The sequence below is a fragment of the Sapajus apella genome, unplaced genomic scaffold (genome assembly GCF_009761245.1).
Source record: "Sapajus apella isolate SASKATOON/1434 unplaced genomic scaffold, GSC_monkey_1.0 scaffold47, whole genome shotgun sequence".
Taxonomy (NCBI): Eukaryota; Metazoa; Chordata; class Mammalia; order Primates; family Cebidae; genus Sapajus; species Sapajus apella.
The window spans coordinates 12,405,971-12,424,636 of NW_022436987.1; the positions used below are offsets into that span (position 1 = coordinate 12,405,971).

The 18,666-nt window shown below is 40.6% G+C and overlaps 1 protein-coding gene across 5 annotated transcripts in view; it reads left to right on the forward strand.

Moving 5' to 3' along the window:
• The first annotated feature begins 1,289 nt into the window (after positions 1–1,289).
• The window catches only part of NUCB2 (nucleobindin 2), a 53,352-nt gene continuing 35,975 nt past the window's right edge, over positions 1,290–18,666 (forward strand). Inside the window, exons 1-2 of one of the 5 annotated variants that reach the window (XM_032240856.1) lie at positions 1,290–1,406; positions 7,741–7,895. The gene's annotated coding sequence lies outside the window, so the exon portion shown is untranslated. Of the gene's footprint in view, positions 1,427–7,740; positions 7,896–18,666 lie in introns of all 5 variants that reach the window. The other 4 variants (XM_032240853.1, XM_032240854.1, XM_032240858.1 and 1 more) reach the window with 4 other exon arrangements.

The following is an 18,666-nucleotide window of genomic DNA, read 5'->3' on the forward strand; positions in this document are numbered from 1 at the left end:
CTGTAAATAGGAGCATATTATTATTATTTTCATTTTACAGACAAGTACATGGAGGCACAGAGCACTTAAATAACTGGCAAATCATACAGTTAGGGGCACACAGAGTCCAGTTGTGCAGCAGAGACAGTCTGGTGGTAGTACTTCCTGATAAGAGAAGCTTTCATTGCTAACATAATATGTGGCAGATTGTGTACTGTGTGTTTTTGTTGTTTGTTTTTTTGGGACAGGGTCTCACTCTGTGGCACAATGATCATGGTACACTGCAGCCTCGACCTCCTGAGCTCAAATAATCCTCCCGCCTCTGCCTCCTGAGTAGCTGGGACTACAATTTAAAAATTTTCTTTAGACTGAAACATCACTGTGGTAAAGATAAAAAAGAAAAAAAATATTCTGGTAGAGATGAGATCTCACGTCGTCCAGGTTGGTCTCAAATTTTTGATCTCAAGCCACCCTCCTAAGTGCTAGGATTACAGGGTAAGTCACCATGCCTGGCTTGTACTGTTTTTCTAGCAATGTTATCTCATTCAATCTTTGTGAATAATCGTAAGGTAGATACAATACCAGTTTTTCAGGTTAAAAATCTAATTGGCAGAATGAAACTTCGAAAACACCTGTGGCTCCAAAAGCTTCTGGAAACCTCGAGACACACATGTGCATCTTTGAGCCTCAGTTTCCCTATCTTTAAAATGAGTAGTTTGGGGTAGATGTCTGTTCCCTGGGGGAGGATGCAGAGGAAAGCGCTGTCTGCGGATGGGGGAAGAGAGAAGGTGGGGTAATTACCGTCAAACCACAGTGACAGAGAGCCCAGCATAACCGGGGTGTATGCGGTTACAAATGCCGGTAAGATTCCCACCAAGGCGGAGGACTGGGGTGTCAGAGCCGAGCGAGGCCTGTGGGCGAGAATGGGCCTGACAGCCCTTCTCCGACCCACGTGGGCGCTGCAGGCGCAGGTCAGCGGCTAAGGGAGAGGCGATCCCTGCGGCTCTGCACGGGTCTTGAGACAACACCTCACCCGCCCAAGTCCTGCTCCACAGGCTTCTCCGGGAAAGCTAGGGAAGGAAGAGGCGCGGCCTTCCCAGCCCGCATCTCAGAGCGCCACGTCCCTCCTGGCTCAGCCTCCCCGCAGGAGGGAGACTTCCCCTCCATAGCTTTTGCGCTCCCCATCGCCCGCCTCCAGGTTCGCTGGCGCGGCCTCGTCCCCGCTCCCGCCAATCGGCGTCTTCCGCGATCCCGAGCCGGACCAATCAGCGGCCGTGGGGACTGGGAACTGTCGCCATGGCAGCCAGGAGGCGGGCGCGCGCGGCGGGAGGAGGGGCAGAGTGGAACTGTGGGCTGGGGGCCCGAGCACAGGTCTGTGCGCTGGAAGCTAGCAGCAGGCTCAACCTCGCGCGCCGAGACCCGGCGAGGTAAGGCAGGTGGCCGCGAGGTGGGTGCGGAGCAGCGCGGCAGGAGGTTGAAGGTGGCGGGTGGTGGGGAGCGGTCCAGAGATAAGGCTCAGGTCTTCGCCTGCCTTGCCAGGGCAGTGAGGATGGCGGGGGCCGTGCAGTGGGCGGGCACCGGCGGGGAGGGGGCTCCCATCCCGAGTCCTAGGCGCGGGGTTCTCTCTGCTCCACTCGCAGCAGTGCACCCAAGCTTTCTTCGGGGTCGAGGAGGGTGGCTTGCTCTTGGCGGGGAGCAGGAGAGGGTAGGTACCGAACCGAGACCCGGGCGGGGTCCCGCTGGGTCTGGGCAGGTCGATGGGCGAGGGGGTGCCCACTAGTGAGGAGGGACACCTACCAATTCCAGGCGATGCTCGCCCCTGCCGCGGAGCAAAGCTAGGCCTGGGGATCCTGCTCTTCTGCTGTCTGGTTAAGCTGGCAACCTCTGACACTTAGGAGAAAGTTAGTGCCAGTCCTGGCCTTTTCCCTTAAGTGACAAATTAGGTGCGAGATGAGCCTTTTGGTTTTAGGAGATGAGAAAGAGAGTACTTCCTCCTTGCACCTGCTAAGTGGTAACTCAGTGAGAAAATGCGGTTATTGTGGTTGGTGTTGGCAACGGTCTTAGATGGCAATTATTTTACAGTATCAAAGGGCTAGGAGAGAGAGGGAAGGGAGCGAGAAAGAGAGAATATAAAGGCATGAGAATGAACGGGAGCTATTATTATGATTTTTGGGAGACAGAACCTCTTGAAATTCTGTGTCCACTAAACTCCTAAATTGAATAATGTACATTTTATGCAATTGAATAAGCTAGTGCTACCATCTAAGCCTACTACTAAGGCTCTGTTAAATCCGTGGACGAATATGAACACTAAAAGATATTACCTTTGTTTAAAAATAAGGGCAGGTTAAATGCAAATATTTCTGATAGTGAATTTTGTTTGAGGGAGATTGTGGACTTTCCCTATAGGAAAGTTTAAAGAATTGATGAGATAGTTGCTTTAAGGAATGTTCTTATGTTTTGAAACTTGAACAAACAAATATTTCAACAAATCTTCCTCAGCTAATAGGGTCAAAAATTGAAAAAAAAAAGGGCTGGGTGCTGTGGCTCACGCCTGTAATCCTAGCACTTTGGGAGGCCAAGGTGGCTGGATCACCTGAGGTCATGAGTTCAAGACCAGCCTGGCCATCATGGTGAAACCCCATCTTAAAAAAAAAAAAAAAAAAAAAAAAAAAAAAAAAACTTGAAATAAAATTCGGGAAATGTAGAATTAGAAATGAAGTCTCAAATAACATCACTCTCATTATTAGGATGAACCTGGAAACTTCCATTTCTCATTGTGGTCTTCAAGCTCTCCAGGATCTGATCTACCTTTGTAGTAAGGGGTCAAAAACATTTTTTTAACTAGACAATTACGGAAATTTAAAGGAGTCAAAAATTCGTTTCTGTTTCCATGTGTTACTTATGCCCTTCTCTGTCTATCCAAATTTTACTCAACTTCCTTTTTTTGAGACAGAGTTTTGCTCTTGTTGCCTAGGCTGGAGTGCAATGGCATGATCTCAGCTCACTGCAACCTCTGCCTCCCAGGTTCAAGTGATTCTCCTGCCTCAGCCAATCAAGTAGCTGGGATTACAGAGGCCCACCGACACCCCCAGCTAATTTTTTTTTTTTTTGTATTTTTAGTGGAGACAGGGTTTCACTATGTTGGCCAGGCTGGTCTCGAACTCCTGACCTCTGGTGATCCACCTGCCTTGGCCTCCCAAAGTGTTGGGATTACAGGCGTGAGCCACCATACCGGGTCAACCTATCTTCTATCTTGAATCTGTCTGTGCTGTGTTTACCTTTCTTTGCTCTCCCAAGGTATATATTATTCATATCATACATTTTGTATATATCCTTTCAGCATGCTTTTTGCCAAGTTGGTTTGTGCTACAGAGTTGAGATAATATGCACAATTAAAACAATTAGGGTACTTTTCGAAACACTATTAATTATGGGTACTAATATCAGTAATATCCATTCAGATGTCTTTTTTGTTTTGGGATATGTTATGAATCTCTGTACACATACTAAACTAATTTTGTGTTACTTAGAATAATATTGAAATTGCTTTCCACTTTCTAAGGACGCTTTTGAAGGCTGGGGTGTATAAAATACCGTTTTGAGTACTGGGTAGCTGGCAGAATCAAGTGCAGGATTTATAAATGTATTGAAAATAATTCTTTAGTTTGGTCACTGTGACCAATGCTTGTAATCCCAGCACTTTGGGAGGCCGAGGTGGGTGGATCACTTGAGTCCGGGAGTTCGAGACTAGCCTGGCCAACACAGTGAAACCACATCTCTACTAAAAATACAAAAATTAGCTGGGCATGGTGGCATACATCTGTAATTCCAGCTACTTGGGAGGCTGAGGCAGGAGAATGGCTTGAACCCGGGAGGCGGAGGTTTCACTTAGCCAAGATCATACCACTGTACTCCAGCCTGGGCAACAGAGCAAGACTCCATCTCAAAAAAAAAAAAAAATCCTTTAGGGATAATCTTTGAAGTATTGCGAATAATTAAGTTGACTATATTTGGCATGATAGATTATTAACTTTTTCTATATAATTAAAGGTCTCAAAGGGGACAATTTATTATTTTTATGATTAATATATGCAATTAGTTTATAAACTTTAAAAAACAGGCTCCTGGGCTGGGCGCGGTGGCTCACACCTGTAGTCCCAGCACTTTGGGAGGCGAAGGCAGGTGGATCACCTGAGGTCAGGAGTTTGAGACCAGCCTGGCCAACACAGTAAAACCCCGTCTCTGCTTAAAATACAAAAATTAGTCAGATATGGTGGCAGATGCCTGTAATCCCAGTTACTTGGGAGGCTGAAGCAGGAGATTCACTTGAACCCAGGAAATGGAGGTTGCAGTGAGCTGAGATCATGCCCTTGCACTCCAGCCTGGGCAACAAGAGGGAAACTCGGTCTCAAAAAATCAAAACAAAACAGAATAAGACAAAAAAAAAAAAAAAAAAATCAGGTTCCTAACAATTTCAACTAATTGATTCAAGGAAAAACCTCAATCACTTTATTTTCAATCAAAAAACTTTTTTATAACTCTGATGTGGTAAAAAATGTACTTACTTAGAATTCCATGGCCAGATTCCAGTTTTGGCTCTGCCAAATGATCTTGGCCTGTCAGTTAACTTCCTTCTGTATTTATAACCTTTTATAAAAGTAGGGCTGAATTAGGTTACGGTAGTCCTCCTTTGTCCTAGAGGCATATGTTCCAAGGGTCTCAATGGATGCCTGAAACTACAGATAGTACCAAGCCTTATATACTCTATGTTTTTTTGCTATGCATATATAATAATAAAATGAATGTAATAGAACACTATAATGAAAGTTATATGAATGTGATCTTTGAAAATATTTTGTACCTCAGGTAATTGAAACGGCAGAAAGTGATATCGAAGATTAGAGAGGACTATGTATCTCCAAGATAATTTCTGATCTTAGAATTCTTTGATCCTAAAATTCTAAAGCAGCCTGATAGAAGTTCAGATAGCAGTTACTTGGTTTTATTTTTGGCAGACCTACTTTTTTTGTTTTTTTTTTGACAGGGCCTCACTCTGTTGCCCAGGCTGGCTGGAGTACAGTGGTGTGATCATGGCTTACTGCAGCCTGGAACTGCCAGGCTCAAGTGATCCTCCTACCTCAGCCTCCTGAGTAGCTAGGACTACAGGTGCATGCCACCACACCTTGCTAATTTTCAAATACTTATTTTATAGATAAGAGGCCTTGCCATGTTGCCCAGGCTGGTCTCAAACCTCTAGGCTCAAGTGATCTGCCTGCCTGGGCTGTGAGCCACTGTGCCTAGCCCAGAAGGCTGTTTTTAAAAGTTTGTAAACTAATTGCATATATTTAACATAAAAATAACAAATTTTTCCTTTTGAGACCTTTAATTGTATAGAAAAAGTTAATATCAAGAGATTATTTTGAATACATTTCTTTCATTGGTTTGTAACTGCATCAGGACTTCGGTTCTGGCAATGTTCAGAGAAGAGCCCTAATGTGGACTTTCAAAAATGACTTTAAGCCTGGGCATGGTGGCTCCTGCCTGTAATCCTAGGACTTTGGAGGGCCAAGGCAGGCAGATCACTTGAGCTCGGGTTTGAGACCAGCGTGGGCAACATAGTGAAATCCCATCTCTACGAAAAATATAAAAACTAGCCAGATGTGGTGGTGTGTGCCTGTAGTCCCAGCTACTCAGGAGGCTCAGCTAGAAGGATGGCTTGAGCCTGGGAGTTGGAGGTTGTAATGAGCCAAGATCGTGTCACCACAATCCAGTGTGGTGATAGAGTCAGACCCTGTCTCAAAAAAAAAAAAAAAAAAAAAAAAAAGACTTAAAGTTGTGTGTCAAACTGGTCTTCCTTTTTGTTTTGTTTTGTTTTGTTTTGTTAATTTTTTTCTTTTTTAGACAGGGGCTTTCTCTGTCGCCCAGGCTGGAATGGTGTGAATGGCTTACTGCAGCCTTGACCTCCATGGCTCAAGCAATCCTTCCACCTCAGCCTCCTGAGTTGCTGGGACTACAGGTACACACTACCACACCCAGATAATTTTTTGATTTTTTTTGTAGAGGCCGGGTTTCACCATGTTGCCCAGGTTTGTTTCGAACTCCTGGGCTCAAGCAATCAATCCACCCACCTCAGCCTTTCAAAGTGCTAGAGTTGTAGGTATGAGCCACCATGCCCAGCCTGGTCTTGCTTTTTAAGTTCTACCACTTCGGGTGTTTACAGAATAGATTTTCATATTTCTCTATGTTTCATTTTCAAGACAAGAAGGGCATTAATATTTATTGAGCAATTACGGTTGTCATGCACTATGCTAGTTACTTTGTATTCATTCTTATTTTCCTCCCATCAACGAACCTGTGAAGAAGTATGAGTTCAATTTTATAGGTAGGAAAATCAAGACTCAGAGGCAAGTAGGTTGCGAGTAAATGGGAGAAGTTAGGATTTAATTGCTGTTTGTGTGTTTTTTTTTACCATGTTGTGTCAATAAAAGTCATATACCCTTCCAAAATACAACATGCATATCATTACTCTTCTGCATAGATTATTTTATGTTAAATATACCATATAAAAAAAGAAATATGGCCGGGCGTGGTGGCTCACGCTGTAATCCCAGCACTTTGGGAGGCCAAGGCGGGTGGATCACAAGATCAAGAGATCGAGACCATCCTGGCCAACATGGTGAAACCCTGTCTGTACTGAAAATACAAAAAATTGGCTGGGCGTGGTGGCACATGCCTGTAATCCCAGCTACTTGGGAGGCTGAGACAGGAGAATCACTTGAACCCAGGGGGCGGAGGTTGCGGTGAGCCGAGAATGCACCATTGCACTCCAGCCTGGGCAACAAGAGTGAAACTCCATCTCAAAAAAAGAAAAGAAATACATGTGTCCTTGACATTTGAAAATATTTTGTCTTTTTTTTAAACAGACTACTTAGAAATAACTGCTATGTTCACTAATGAATTTGCACAGGAGCTGCTTTGTATTTTACATGTTACTTGGTGGGTTTTCAAAAAAGAATTTTGAGATATTTCATCTATTACTGATCTCTGACAAACTGGGAACAAAGTTAATTTTTTTAAAATGGTGGTAAGAGTAAAGAAAAATTCCAGTTAAGGATATAACAGGAAAAGTTGCCCTATATCTTGAAGTCTCATTGCTGAAAAAAATAAGCTTTTAATCTGAATTCCTATTAGTTTTCAAGAGGGGAGGAATACAGTAAAATTTGGGCATAATAAATCAGTATCTTTTTTTTTTTTCTAAGACAGAGTCTCGCTCTGTCGCCCAGGCTGGAGTTCAGTGGCATCATTTTGGTTCACTGCAACCTCCACTTACTGGATTCAAGTGATTCTTGTGTCTAAGCCTCTTGAGTAGCTGGAACTACAGATACCTGCCACTATATTTGGCTATTTTTTTTTTTTTTTTAGTAGAGACAGGGTTTCACTAAGTTGGGCAGGCTGATCTTGAATTCCTGACCTCAGGTGATCTGTCTACCTCGGCCTCCCAAAATGCTGGGATTATAGGCATGAGCCACCTCTCCCAGCCAGTATCTTCTGGTTTTTGATTCTGTTATTTCATGTATCTTTCTCCCCTCCTTACTGAAATATGATATAATTTAGTCTCCTTACACATCATAAAAGTTTGGCACTTGTCACATTATGTGACAAATGCATACACTGTCATGTACCATCACCACTGTAAAAAGGCTAAATATTGTAATTTTGTGTCTTTTATTTATTTTTTTTTTATTTGTTTATATTTAGAACCTGTTACAGGTCAGTTTTTAGTGAGAAAACACTGGGCTAGGAGCCAAGACCCATCTCTTCACTATTTTGGTATTGTGCAAGTCTTCTTATCTCTTTGGATCTCAGTTGACTCATCTGTAAAAAGGAGATTAAAATTATTTACCTGCCTGAACGTAAGTACTCAGTTAAGAATTGCATTTGGTTGCAAAGAAAAATGACTACCACTGCCACCACCACCAAAGTACAAAAAAGGAAAAACCAAAAATGGACTTAAAAATGGCTTAAACATGCAATATTTATTTTCTTAAAGCACTAGAAATGGCACTCTAGGATAGGTATAGTGGCTTTATAGAGTTATCAGAGACTTAAGCTTCTTTCAGTTCTTTTATCAATGATCCCTAAAATGTTCTTGTAGCACTGGTTCTTATAAGCCCAAGATAGCTGCCAGAGCTCTGCCTTCATTGCCACGTTCCGGGCAGCAAAGCACAGACAAAGAAGGATGCATCCTCTTCCTTTAAGGAGAACTCCTGAACAAAGTCTGAGGCTATAAGGAAGCAGGGAAATGTAGCTGAATGCATGGCTGCCTTCTATAAAATTGGGCTTTTGTTACTGAGGAGAAAGGAAAGATTTGGATATTGGCAAACAAATAGAAGTCTCTGCCACAATATGAATCTTTTTATCTTTCAGCTCTGAAATCTGTAAGCCATGATAACCACTTATAGAAGCTTCTGTAATTTGCCATGGCAGAGATTTAAGTCTGACTGTTAACTACAGAAGGAAATAATCTTCATCTAATAAATTGTGTTTCTGTTTTTACTTTTAGCCCTTAATTCATTATAGAAGCCTTTCTGTCTTGTTTGTGGATTTGTTCTGGCTATCTAAAAAAATTACCCATAAATGCTCAATAGACATTTGTTGTACATTTATGGTTGTGTTAAAAGAGCTAACATTTATTGAGCTACTTGCTGTAAACAAGGCACTAAATGACAGAGATAAGTTATCCCAAGGGTATCACATAACTAATCATCAGGAAGTAAATTTATGTTGAAAGTAAATGTAATTCATCTCAAGGTACATTTCACTAACACTTGCCTTTCTTGCTAGCTAAAAATAGTTTGTTCTTTTTCTTCTTTTTTTTTTTTTGAGATGGAGTCTTGCTCTGTCACCAGGCTAGAGTGTAGTGGCGTAATCTCGGCTCACTGCAACCTCTGCCTCCTGGGTTCAAGTGATTCTCCTGCCTCAGCCTCCAAAGTAGCTGGGACTGCAGGCATGTACCATCACGCCTAGCTAATTTTTGTATTTTTTAGTAGAGATGAGGTTTTATGTTGGCCAGGATGGTCTCAATCTCTTGACCTTGTGATCCACCCGCCTTAGCCTCCCAAAAGTGCTGGGATTACAGGCATGAGCCACCACGCCTAGCCCCTTCCTTTTTTTTTTTAACCGCTTAACTGTTAGTTGTCTTGAAATTTTCTCTTTGCACATAGGTTTTGCAAGAAAAAAAAAATAAATTTATCTAGTTCTTGCTTAACTTATTTAGCCACACCAATATTTTATTTCCTTCTAGACTTTCTTCTTTTTTTTTTTTTTGAGGCAGAGTCTCACTTTTTCACCTAGGCTGGAGGGCAATGGTGCAATCTTGGCTCGCTGCAACCTCTGCCTCCCAGGTTCAAGTGATTATCCTGCTCCAGCCTCCCAAGTAGCTGGGATCACAGGAACACACCACTACTCCCAGCTAATTTTTGTATTTTTAGTAGAGACAGGGTCTCACCATGTTGGCCAGACTGATCTTGAACTCCTGACTTCAAGTGATCTGCCAGTCTTGGCCTCCCAAAGTGCTGAGATTACAGGAGTGAGCCATTGCACCCACCCCATTTCAGACTTTTCTTTATGAATATTATAAAAATATACCCTATACTTGGCATGCAAAATGGTTCATTTGTCATTATTTTTATTTCATAAACTGAAATAAATAGCATTGAGAAAAAGAAATTCAGGGAATGAAATTACAGTGAGAAAGAGTCTAAAGATTCAGTCAATCTTTAAGAGTTTCTAGAAGGGAGATAGGGAGTAAGTTAAAATTTTATTTCTGCACTGTATGTTTGTAGTTTTGAAAGTTTTTACATTTTTTTGGTTGTATTATGTAGGCACAAAGTACAGTAATTCTTTTGCTGTTAGTGCTTCTATTTCCTTTTTTCTGATCTAGACTCATTGACCTCAAATAAACCAAAGAATCAGGAGCCTTGTGACCATAAAAACAGCCCAGTTTTAGCTGGGCGCAGTGGCTCACGCCTGTAATCCCAGCAGTTTGGGAGGCTGAGGTGGGCGGATCACGAGGTCAGGAGTTCAAGACCAGTCTGACCAACATAATGAAGCCCCATCTCAACTAAAAATACAAAAAATTAGCTGGGTATGGTGGTGTGCACCTGTGATCCCAGTTACTTGGGAGGCTGAAGCAGGAGAATTGTGTGAACCCTGGAGGTTGCAGTGAGCTGAGATTGCACCATTGCACTCCAGCCTCAGCAACAGAGCAAGATTCTGTCTAAAAAAAAAAAAAAAAAAAAAAGCCCAGTTTTGTTTTTAAGAGATATTTAACATTATAAACCTCCTGACTGAGAATGTCTGTTTGGTGAATACCATTTTCATGACTTTTAAATTTTTTTAATTAACAGAAAAGGATCATGCTATGCACTGTTTTATAAGCAGCATTTTAAAAACTGCAATTGTATTTAATAGCTTATCTTCCTTACTAGATTGAAGCCCTGTCAGGGTAAGGACTATGTCAATCTCACTCACCTTTATCTTCTAACATAATATCTGGTACCATAGTTGGTACCTAATACATAAATATTAGTTCAGTTTAGTTTTTAGAAATAAAGTCTCAATATATACATAGATACATACTTATAATAGCTTAAAGGAAACATTCTTCAGTTCAACTTTTAATTGAAAAGGAACAGGGGCAAAAGAGGAGGGTTGAGGAAGGTGGAAAAAGATACCTAAGGGAGGAACAGAGACTACTTTCAAGGAAAGAGAATGTTTTCAGTTTTCTATACTCTTTTCACCCCTGTTATCTGTGATAATTATTTTTAACCACTTCCAGGATATCTTGCTCAACAATCAAAACAGGAAACTATCATACACACACACATACACACACACAGACGCACGCACACATATAACAAGCAAACCTAAGTCTGTGTAACTACTGGTATAAGTCAGTAGTTAAGAAACCTGCCTCTGTGTATGAATGGAAATTTTATTTTTTGAGACATGTTCTCACTCTGTCACCCTGGCTAGAGTGCTGTGGAGTGACTACGGTTCACTGCAGCTTCAACCTGCCAGGCTCAAGTGATCCTTCTACTTCATCCCCCACCAAGTAGCTGGGACTACAGGCATGTGCCACCATGGCAAACTAATTTTTGTATTTTTTGTGGAGACAGGGGTTTCAACATGTTGCTCAGGCTGCTTTTGAATTCCTGGCTCAAGGAATCCACCCTCCTTGTCCTCACAAAGTGCTGAGATTATAGGCATGAACCATCGTGACCAGCAGAATAGAAATTTTGACTTGGTTGAGATAGGGGAAGAAAGATTAGTTTTCTTTTAGGACTTGAAAATTTAGGGAAATTATATCTACTGAATACTAAGAGAAGTTTAAAAACTCTACCTACTTTGCAGTTTTGCCTTAGGCTCTGATGCCTTTGGGGTCAGGGCCTCTCATTCCGTCTTGAGATGACTACATGATACAGAATTTCTTACTATCCTACTTTAGAAAGTAAATTACCAGCCCCTCCTAGTTTGGATACTGTTTCAGCCAAGTTCAGCCCAGTGTCTCTTCTTTAGGTCTGTATCTTTCTTAGGAAAGAAGAGGGTGATAAAGGAAAGAAGAAAGCCATTCTTACTGACCTGATAGTGGTAGAAAAGCAGGGTAGGCCCCCTTCTTCTTCCCTATGCCTGTCCTTATCACTCATCTCTCTTTCTTTTATATGGATATTTGTATATTTTCCTGTTCATGAAAATCTGTAAACCTAGTAAACTTGCTGTTATTCCTTTAATGCAGACACATTTGACATCTTGGCATTTAAAGAGATTTTTGTGCCATTACTTTTCCGCCTAATGTACTAGAATACTTACCATTCTTTTTTTTTTTTTTTAATAATACAGTTGATGGTTACTGAGGCATTATTAAGAAGCAGAGTAAATGTTTAAATTAATTGTCCTAATCATGTTTAGAATAAGCACTAACAGATTAGAAACTAGTAGAGGAGGAAAAGTATATTAAAAACATTCTCCATCAATCAAAAATAAATAAAAAAGGTGAGAAAGGAGAGGAAATAAATGTCAAAGAGGCAGGATGAATAGAAGGCCTCCAGCCTGAGCAACATAATGAAATCCCATATCTACCAGAAAAAAAAAAAAAAATTACCATTCGTGGTGGTTTGCTTGTGGTCCCAGCTGAGATAGGAGGATCTTTTGAGCCCAGGAAATCAAACTCACAGTGAGCTGTGAGCTCACCACTATATTTCAGCCTAGGTGACAGAATGAGAACCTGTCTCAGAAAAACAAAAAAGCCATATAGAAGGTGGTAGATTTAAAACTCAAGATATGATATTAAGGCAAGTCACAGTGGCTCACACCTGTAATCCCAGCACTTTGGGAGGCAGAGGCGGGCAGATTGGTTGAAGTTAGGAGTTCGAGACCAGCCTGGCCAACATGATGAAACCCTGTCACTATTAAAAATACAAAAAATTAGTCAGGCATGGTGGTGCATGCCTGTAGTCCTAGCTACTCAGGAGGCTCAGGCAGGAGAATCGCCTGAACCTGGAGGTGAAGGTTTCAGTGAGCCAAGATTGCACCACTGCATTCCAGCTTGGGCGACAGAGTGAAACTCCATCTCAAAAAAAAAAAAAAAGGTATGTTATTAAGTAGGCTTTCAGGGCCAGGTGCGGTGGCTCACTTCTGTGATCTCAGCACTTTCAGAGGCTGAGGTGGGCAGATCACTTGAGGTCAGGAGTTCGAGACCAGCCTGGCCAACATGGTGAAACCCTGTCTCTACTAGAAATACAAAAATTAGCCAGGCCTGGTGGTACACGCCTGTAATCCCAGCTACTTGGGAGGCTGAGGCAGTAGAATTACTTGAATCTGGGAGGCGGAGTTTGCTGTGAGCCAAGATTGCAGTACTGCACTCCAACATGGGCAGTAGAGTGAGACTCTGTCTAAAAAAGAAAAAAAACAGAAAGAGCTGGAAGAAATCACCATCCCTCTCCCAGGTAGGGAGAACAATGTTGTATGGGAAAACACAAAAGGTAACAATTTAAGAAAGTGTTTAAAAAGACTCAGACTACAAATGTAAAGAAGTTCTTGGAATACCTTAATCAGTTTATTTCGTTTAATTTCTTTATGTGTGCATACAAATGATGTGAAAAAATCTATGATATGCCTAAAAATACTTTCAGCAAACATAAAATAGAATCGTAACTGAGAAAGCACAGTGGTGTAGTTTAATTGGCAGCATTTTTTCTATATGGTATATAATGGTGTGTCTTAATATCAGTAGAATCTTTTACCCTACCCTGGGGTTTCTGTCACCCAGGCTGGAGTGCAGTGGCATAATCATAGCTCCCTGCAGCCTAGAACTCCTGGATTCAAGCAATCTTCTCACCTCACCTTCCTGAGTAGCTGCGATTACAGGTGCGAGCCACTGCACCCAGCCCAATGGAATCTTAAAGTCTATTTTTATTTATTTATTTATTTATTTTTTGAGACAGAGTCTTGCTCTGTTGCCGAGGCTGGAGTGCAATGGTGTAATCTTGGCTCACTGCAACCTTCATCTCCCAGTTTCAAGCAATTCTCCTGCCACAGCCTCCTGAGTTGCTGGGACTACAGGCATGCACCACCATGCCGGGCTAATTTTAGCATTTTTAGTAGAGATGAGGTTTCGCCATGTTGGCCAGGCTAGTCGAAAACTCCTGACCTCAGGCGATCCACCCACCTCAGCCTCCCAAAGTGCTGGGATTACAGGCATGAGCCACCTCTCCCAGCCCTTCCCTTAAAGTCTATATAATAACATATCTTTTTTTTTTTTTTTTTTTGAGATGCCACCGAGGCTGGAATGCAGTGGTGCAATCTCAGGTCACTGCAACCTTCAACTCCCAGGTTCAGGCGATTCTCCTGCCTCAGCCTCCTGAGTACCTAGGACTACATGCGTGTCCCACCATGCTCAGCTAATTTTTTTATATTTTTAGTAGAAATGGGGTTTCATCACATTGGCCAGGTTGGTCTTGAACTCCTAACCTCAACCAATCTGCCTGCCTTGGCCTTCCAAAGTGCTGGCATTACAGGCGTGAACCACTGTGCTTAGCCTCTTCAAGCCCTTTTGCCGGAGATTTTCTTCCAAGCCTGCTGTACTAATTTTACAAGCTTAGTGCTGGTACTTTCTTCATCTTATCAGAAGATGATGACAGGAAGTTTTCAGATTCATAGTCTTTCCTCAGACTCTCCTTAAATGATTTGTTGATGGAAGTCCTGGAGGGCTGGCCTTCATGAATCAAACCACCTTGTATTACTTTTCAGGCAACCTATTCTTTATTCAGAACACACTCTCAGAATGCATCAAAAACTAAACTAATACCTGACATACTTGTCAGGTTATGTAGGACTCTTCAACATTCACGTCAGATTTAGCTGCTCTTCCTTTAGCTCAGCCATCATCCATCAACCCCCACCCCCCCGCCCACTTCTTAAAAATAATATAATATCCTAGGGAAAATCATTTTATAATTTAATGTTTAATATGGCAACAATTTTTGGCTGAAGGCATTTACAGCAATGTTACAGTGATTTCTTATTTTGTAAACATTCTCTTATATCAACCTCTTTACCACCTTTAGCATTAATGTAGATTTTGAGGCATATAAAAGAACACCAGGATCTTGTCAGCATTTCCTGTTGACTAAACTCAGCTTTGTTTTTTTCCTTAAACTGTACTTTGCTGGAAGTTATGCAGCAGAGTATTTTTAGGAAGTTCATGACAAATTGACATCTGCATGAGTCCATCAATTTAGCCTCATGTTCCTTGAGATTTTTATGTTTATTGGAAGCATCATTGGTTTCTGCTGTCTTCGTTTGCATTGTTTGGCTGCTGATAGGTAATCCTGTTGTGTTCCACTAACAAAATGTAACATGGCCTTATCTACTTGCAGGTATCTTCCTGTCTAAAGTCAGGTAAAACACTTACTTGTTCCTTTATAAGAAAAAGTAAAATTGCTGTTATTCCTCTAATGTCAAGTATTTGCTTCACTAATATCAGCTGCTTTGTTTCTATGCTTACAAAATCAGTTTTCATTTTAATGCCAAATCACAGCTTAATCTTTATGAAGATATTTACAGTGGCAAGAAGTTCCACAGTGCTAAAACTCAATGTGAAGTTATGACAATAATAATAAATATAATAAAGTTCATGCATGTGCACATAACAAAGACTATGTTGCTGTGGCCATGTGACCTATCACAATTTTAATGTTCCATTAATTGAGGCTGGGTATAGTAGCTCATGCCTTTAATCCCAGCACTTTGGGAGGCTGAAGCAAGAGGATCACTTGAACCCAAAAGTTTGAGACTAGCCTGGGCAACATGGTGAGACCCTGTCCCAAAAGGTAATTTTAAAAAGTACTAACATGGTTGGGATATAAAGGTCACTCATGAGATAAAAGATTAAATCTACCATAAAGCTAGAAAATCTTAAATTTGTACATGCCTAATATTTGAATAAAAATTAACAGAATTATAAGGAAAACAGACAAAATCATGACGTAAGATTTTCACATGCTTTTCTAGTGATTGTAGAAAAGCAAACAAAAATCATTAAGAATATAAAAAAAGGGATAATTTTGAAAAATTATAAACATGACTAGTGTAGAAAGTTAACAGTGGTTCATAAATTGTATTTTTTCAAATTTTTATATTTCATAAGCTTAGATTTTTTTTTGCTCTATTTTTACTCCTTTTTTAAAAAATTGAAATATGATTCACATAGCATACAATTCTCTCTTTTATAGTGTACAATTCACTGGTTTTTAGTATATTCATAAGGTTATGCAACCATCTCAACTATCTAATTTCAGAATATTTTCATCACCCCAAAAGGAACCTGTACCCATTTAGCACTGATTTCTCATTTTTCCCTCCCCGCCGCCAGCAGCCCTCAACCACCTATAATCTGCTTTCTTTCTCTGTGTATTTGCCTGTTTTTGACATTTATATGAATTGAATCATATAATATGTGTCCTCTTGATTCTGGCTGTATTTATTATTAATCAGTTCTGTTGTATTTGATTTTTAAACAAACAGATTTCTCCTTAAAAAATCAGTATTTTGGGCCAGGTGCCGTGGCTCATGCCTGTAATCTCAGTACTTTGGGGAGCTGAGATGGGTGGATCATCTTAGGCCAGGAGTTCGAGACCAGCTTGGCCAATGTGGTGAAACTAAAATACAAATACAAATACTAAAAATGCAAAATTAGCCAGGCGTGGTGGCCTATGCCTGTAATCCCAGCTACACTGCAGGCTGAGGCAGGAGAATCGCTTGAACCCAGGAGGCATAGATTGCAGTGAGCCAAGATTGTGCTATTGCACTCCAGCCGGGGTGGCAGAGTGAGACTTAAAGTGAGACTCAAAAAAAAAAAAAAAAAAAAAAAATCTTTTGTCCTTTAAAATTATCAAAAAGTGAAAGTTTTCGGCTTTGAAATGGCAGTCACAATTCATTTTCCCCTTTCTTGCAAACGTTAAAAATAAATCCAGTTTAAATGAAATGTAAGTCTGACAACCTCTAAACCTGAAATCAAGGAAGAGCTTTGTTTCTACTTCCACAGAAACAAGTTCTAAATTTGATTAGAGGCATAATGTTCCATATTTTGTTTCCAAAGTGTGAAACTTTCCTGGCTTTACGTCATTTTTATTGTATCTAGATATAAACTTTCTTTGCTAGTTGGTTTTCCTTGTTGCTAATCTTTGTATCTCAGCACTCAGGCCTGCTACTTGCTTTACCAATATAATTCTAAGCTGGCTGAATAAGCAGGATTTAGTTTAAAGGCATTTACAAGTCGTATAATTTAATCATTTTAAGTGAATGGCATGAGTACAAGCAACTTTTTTTTTTTTTTTTTTTTTAGTATCTCTGATGAGGTAACAGAAAGATCTGTACTCAAAAGAATAAATACATAATAGAATCTAAGTACTTAATACTGAGGTCAAGTTAAATTCTCTTATTTAAAATTTTTTTTATTTTTATAAATGAGAGAACTGAAGTGGGAAAAGTTAATTGATGAACCTGTGATCACATAGCAAGTAAGTGTTGCAGCTGGAATTAGAATATAGATCTAAATTTATTTCTGCCTTACTGCTTGGTGTAAAACCCACTTTCTATTTCTATTTTTTCCCACTTTCTATTTTTTAAACATCCAAGTTTACCTTTGAGATGGGCTTTCCTTTTGTCTCTCATTGTAGGTGAGGTTGGTAAATAATAGAACTAAGGAAGGCAGTATGTTCTAGGGCAGTGGTTTTCAAATGTTGGCATGTATCAGAATCCCCTACAGGGCTTGTTAAAACACAGATTGAGGCCTCCTATATCCAGAGTCTCTGATTTAGAAAATATGGAATAGGCCTTGAGAATTCACATTTCTAACAAATTCCCAGGTGATGCCAACGTTGCTGGCCCATGGACCACACTTTGAGAACCACTCCTGAAAAGGCAGCAAAGGCTGTGGAGTCAGTCACTCCTAGGTCTACACTCTGGCTCTGTGACTGACCACTGTGTGAACTCGAAGTGATATGTCTCAGTTGTTTGTACTTTGAAATGGGGATAATAATATTGATTTCACAGAGTCATTTTAAGAGTTAATGTGTTAATATTTTTTAAAAGTTTAGCATGGTACTTGGTACATAGTAAACATTCAATAGATGGTTTCTATCGTTATTTATAATAAGCATGGGGATCAATTAAATCTTTAGGAACCATAAATTCAGTTAGTGTTTTCAAGTAGTTTCTCAGAAACTTTTTGTGACTTTGTCACTTCAAGATGTTGTTAAGTGGCTGGAAGCGGTGGCTTACACCTGTAATTTCAGCACTTTGGGAGGCTGAGGCAGGCGGATCACCTGCGGTCAGGAGTTTGAGACCAGCCTGGCCAACATGGTGAAACCCTGTCTCTACTAAAAATACAAAACTCAGCTGGGTTTGGTAGCAGGTGCCTGTAGTCTCAGCTACTAGGGAGGCTGAAGCAGGAGAATCACTTGAACCTGGAAGGAAGAGCTTGCTGTGAGCCAAGATCGCTGCCACTGCACTCCAGCCTAGGTGACAGAGCGAGACTCTGTCTCAAAAAAAAAAAATGTTGTCAGGTGTTGTCAGGACATACACACACACATACACACACACGCGCACATGCACATGCACACTCATGCATACAAACACATTCTCTTGACTTGCCCTCTTATTATGGTAGACTTGGCAGAAGAAGAAGAGAACAGCAGAAGTGACACAAACACATGGAAGAATGTGGAAAAATTAGAACCCTCATATATAGGTGGTGAGAATGTATGGTATAACTGATTTGGAAAACAGTTTGGCAGTTCCTCAAAAAGTTAAAACATAGAGTTACCAAACTGACTCAGCAATTCTCCTAGTTATTTATATAACCAAAAGAATTGAAAACATGTTAACACAGTAACTTGAACACAAATGTTTACCGAAGTATTATTCAAAACTGCCTGAAAGAAACAATCCAAATGTCCATCAGTTTATGAATGGATAAACAAATATGGTATATCTGTACTATAGAATATCTATTTAACTAAAAGGAATAAAGTTGGCCAGGCGTAGTGACTCACACCTGTAATCCTAGCACTTTGGGAGACCGAGGCGAGTGGATCACCTGAGGTCAGGAGTTGGAAACCT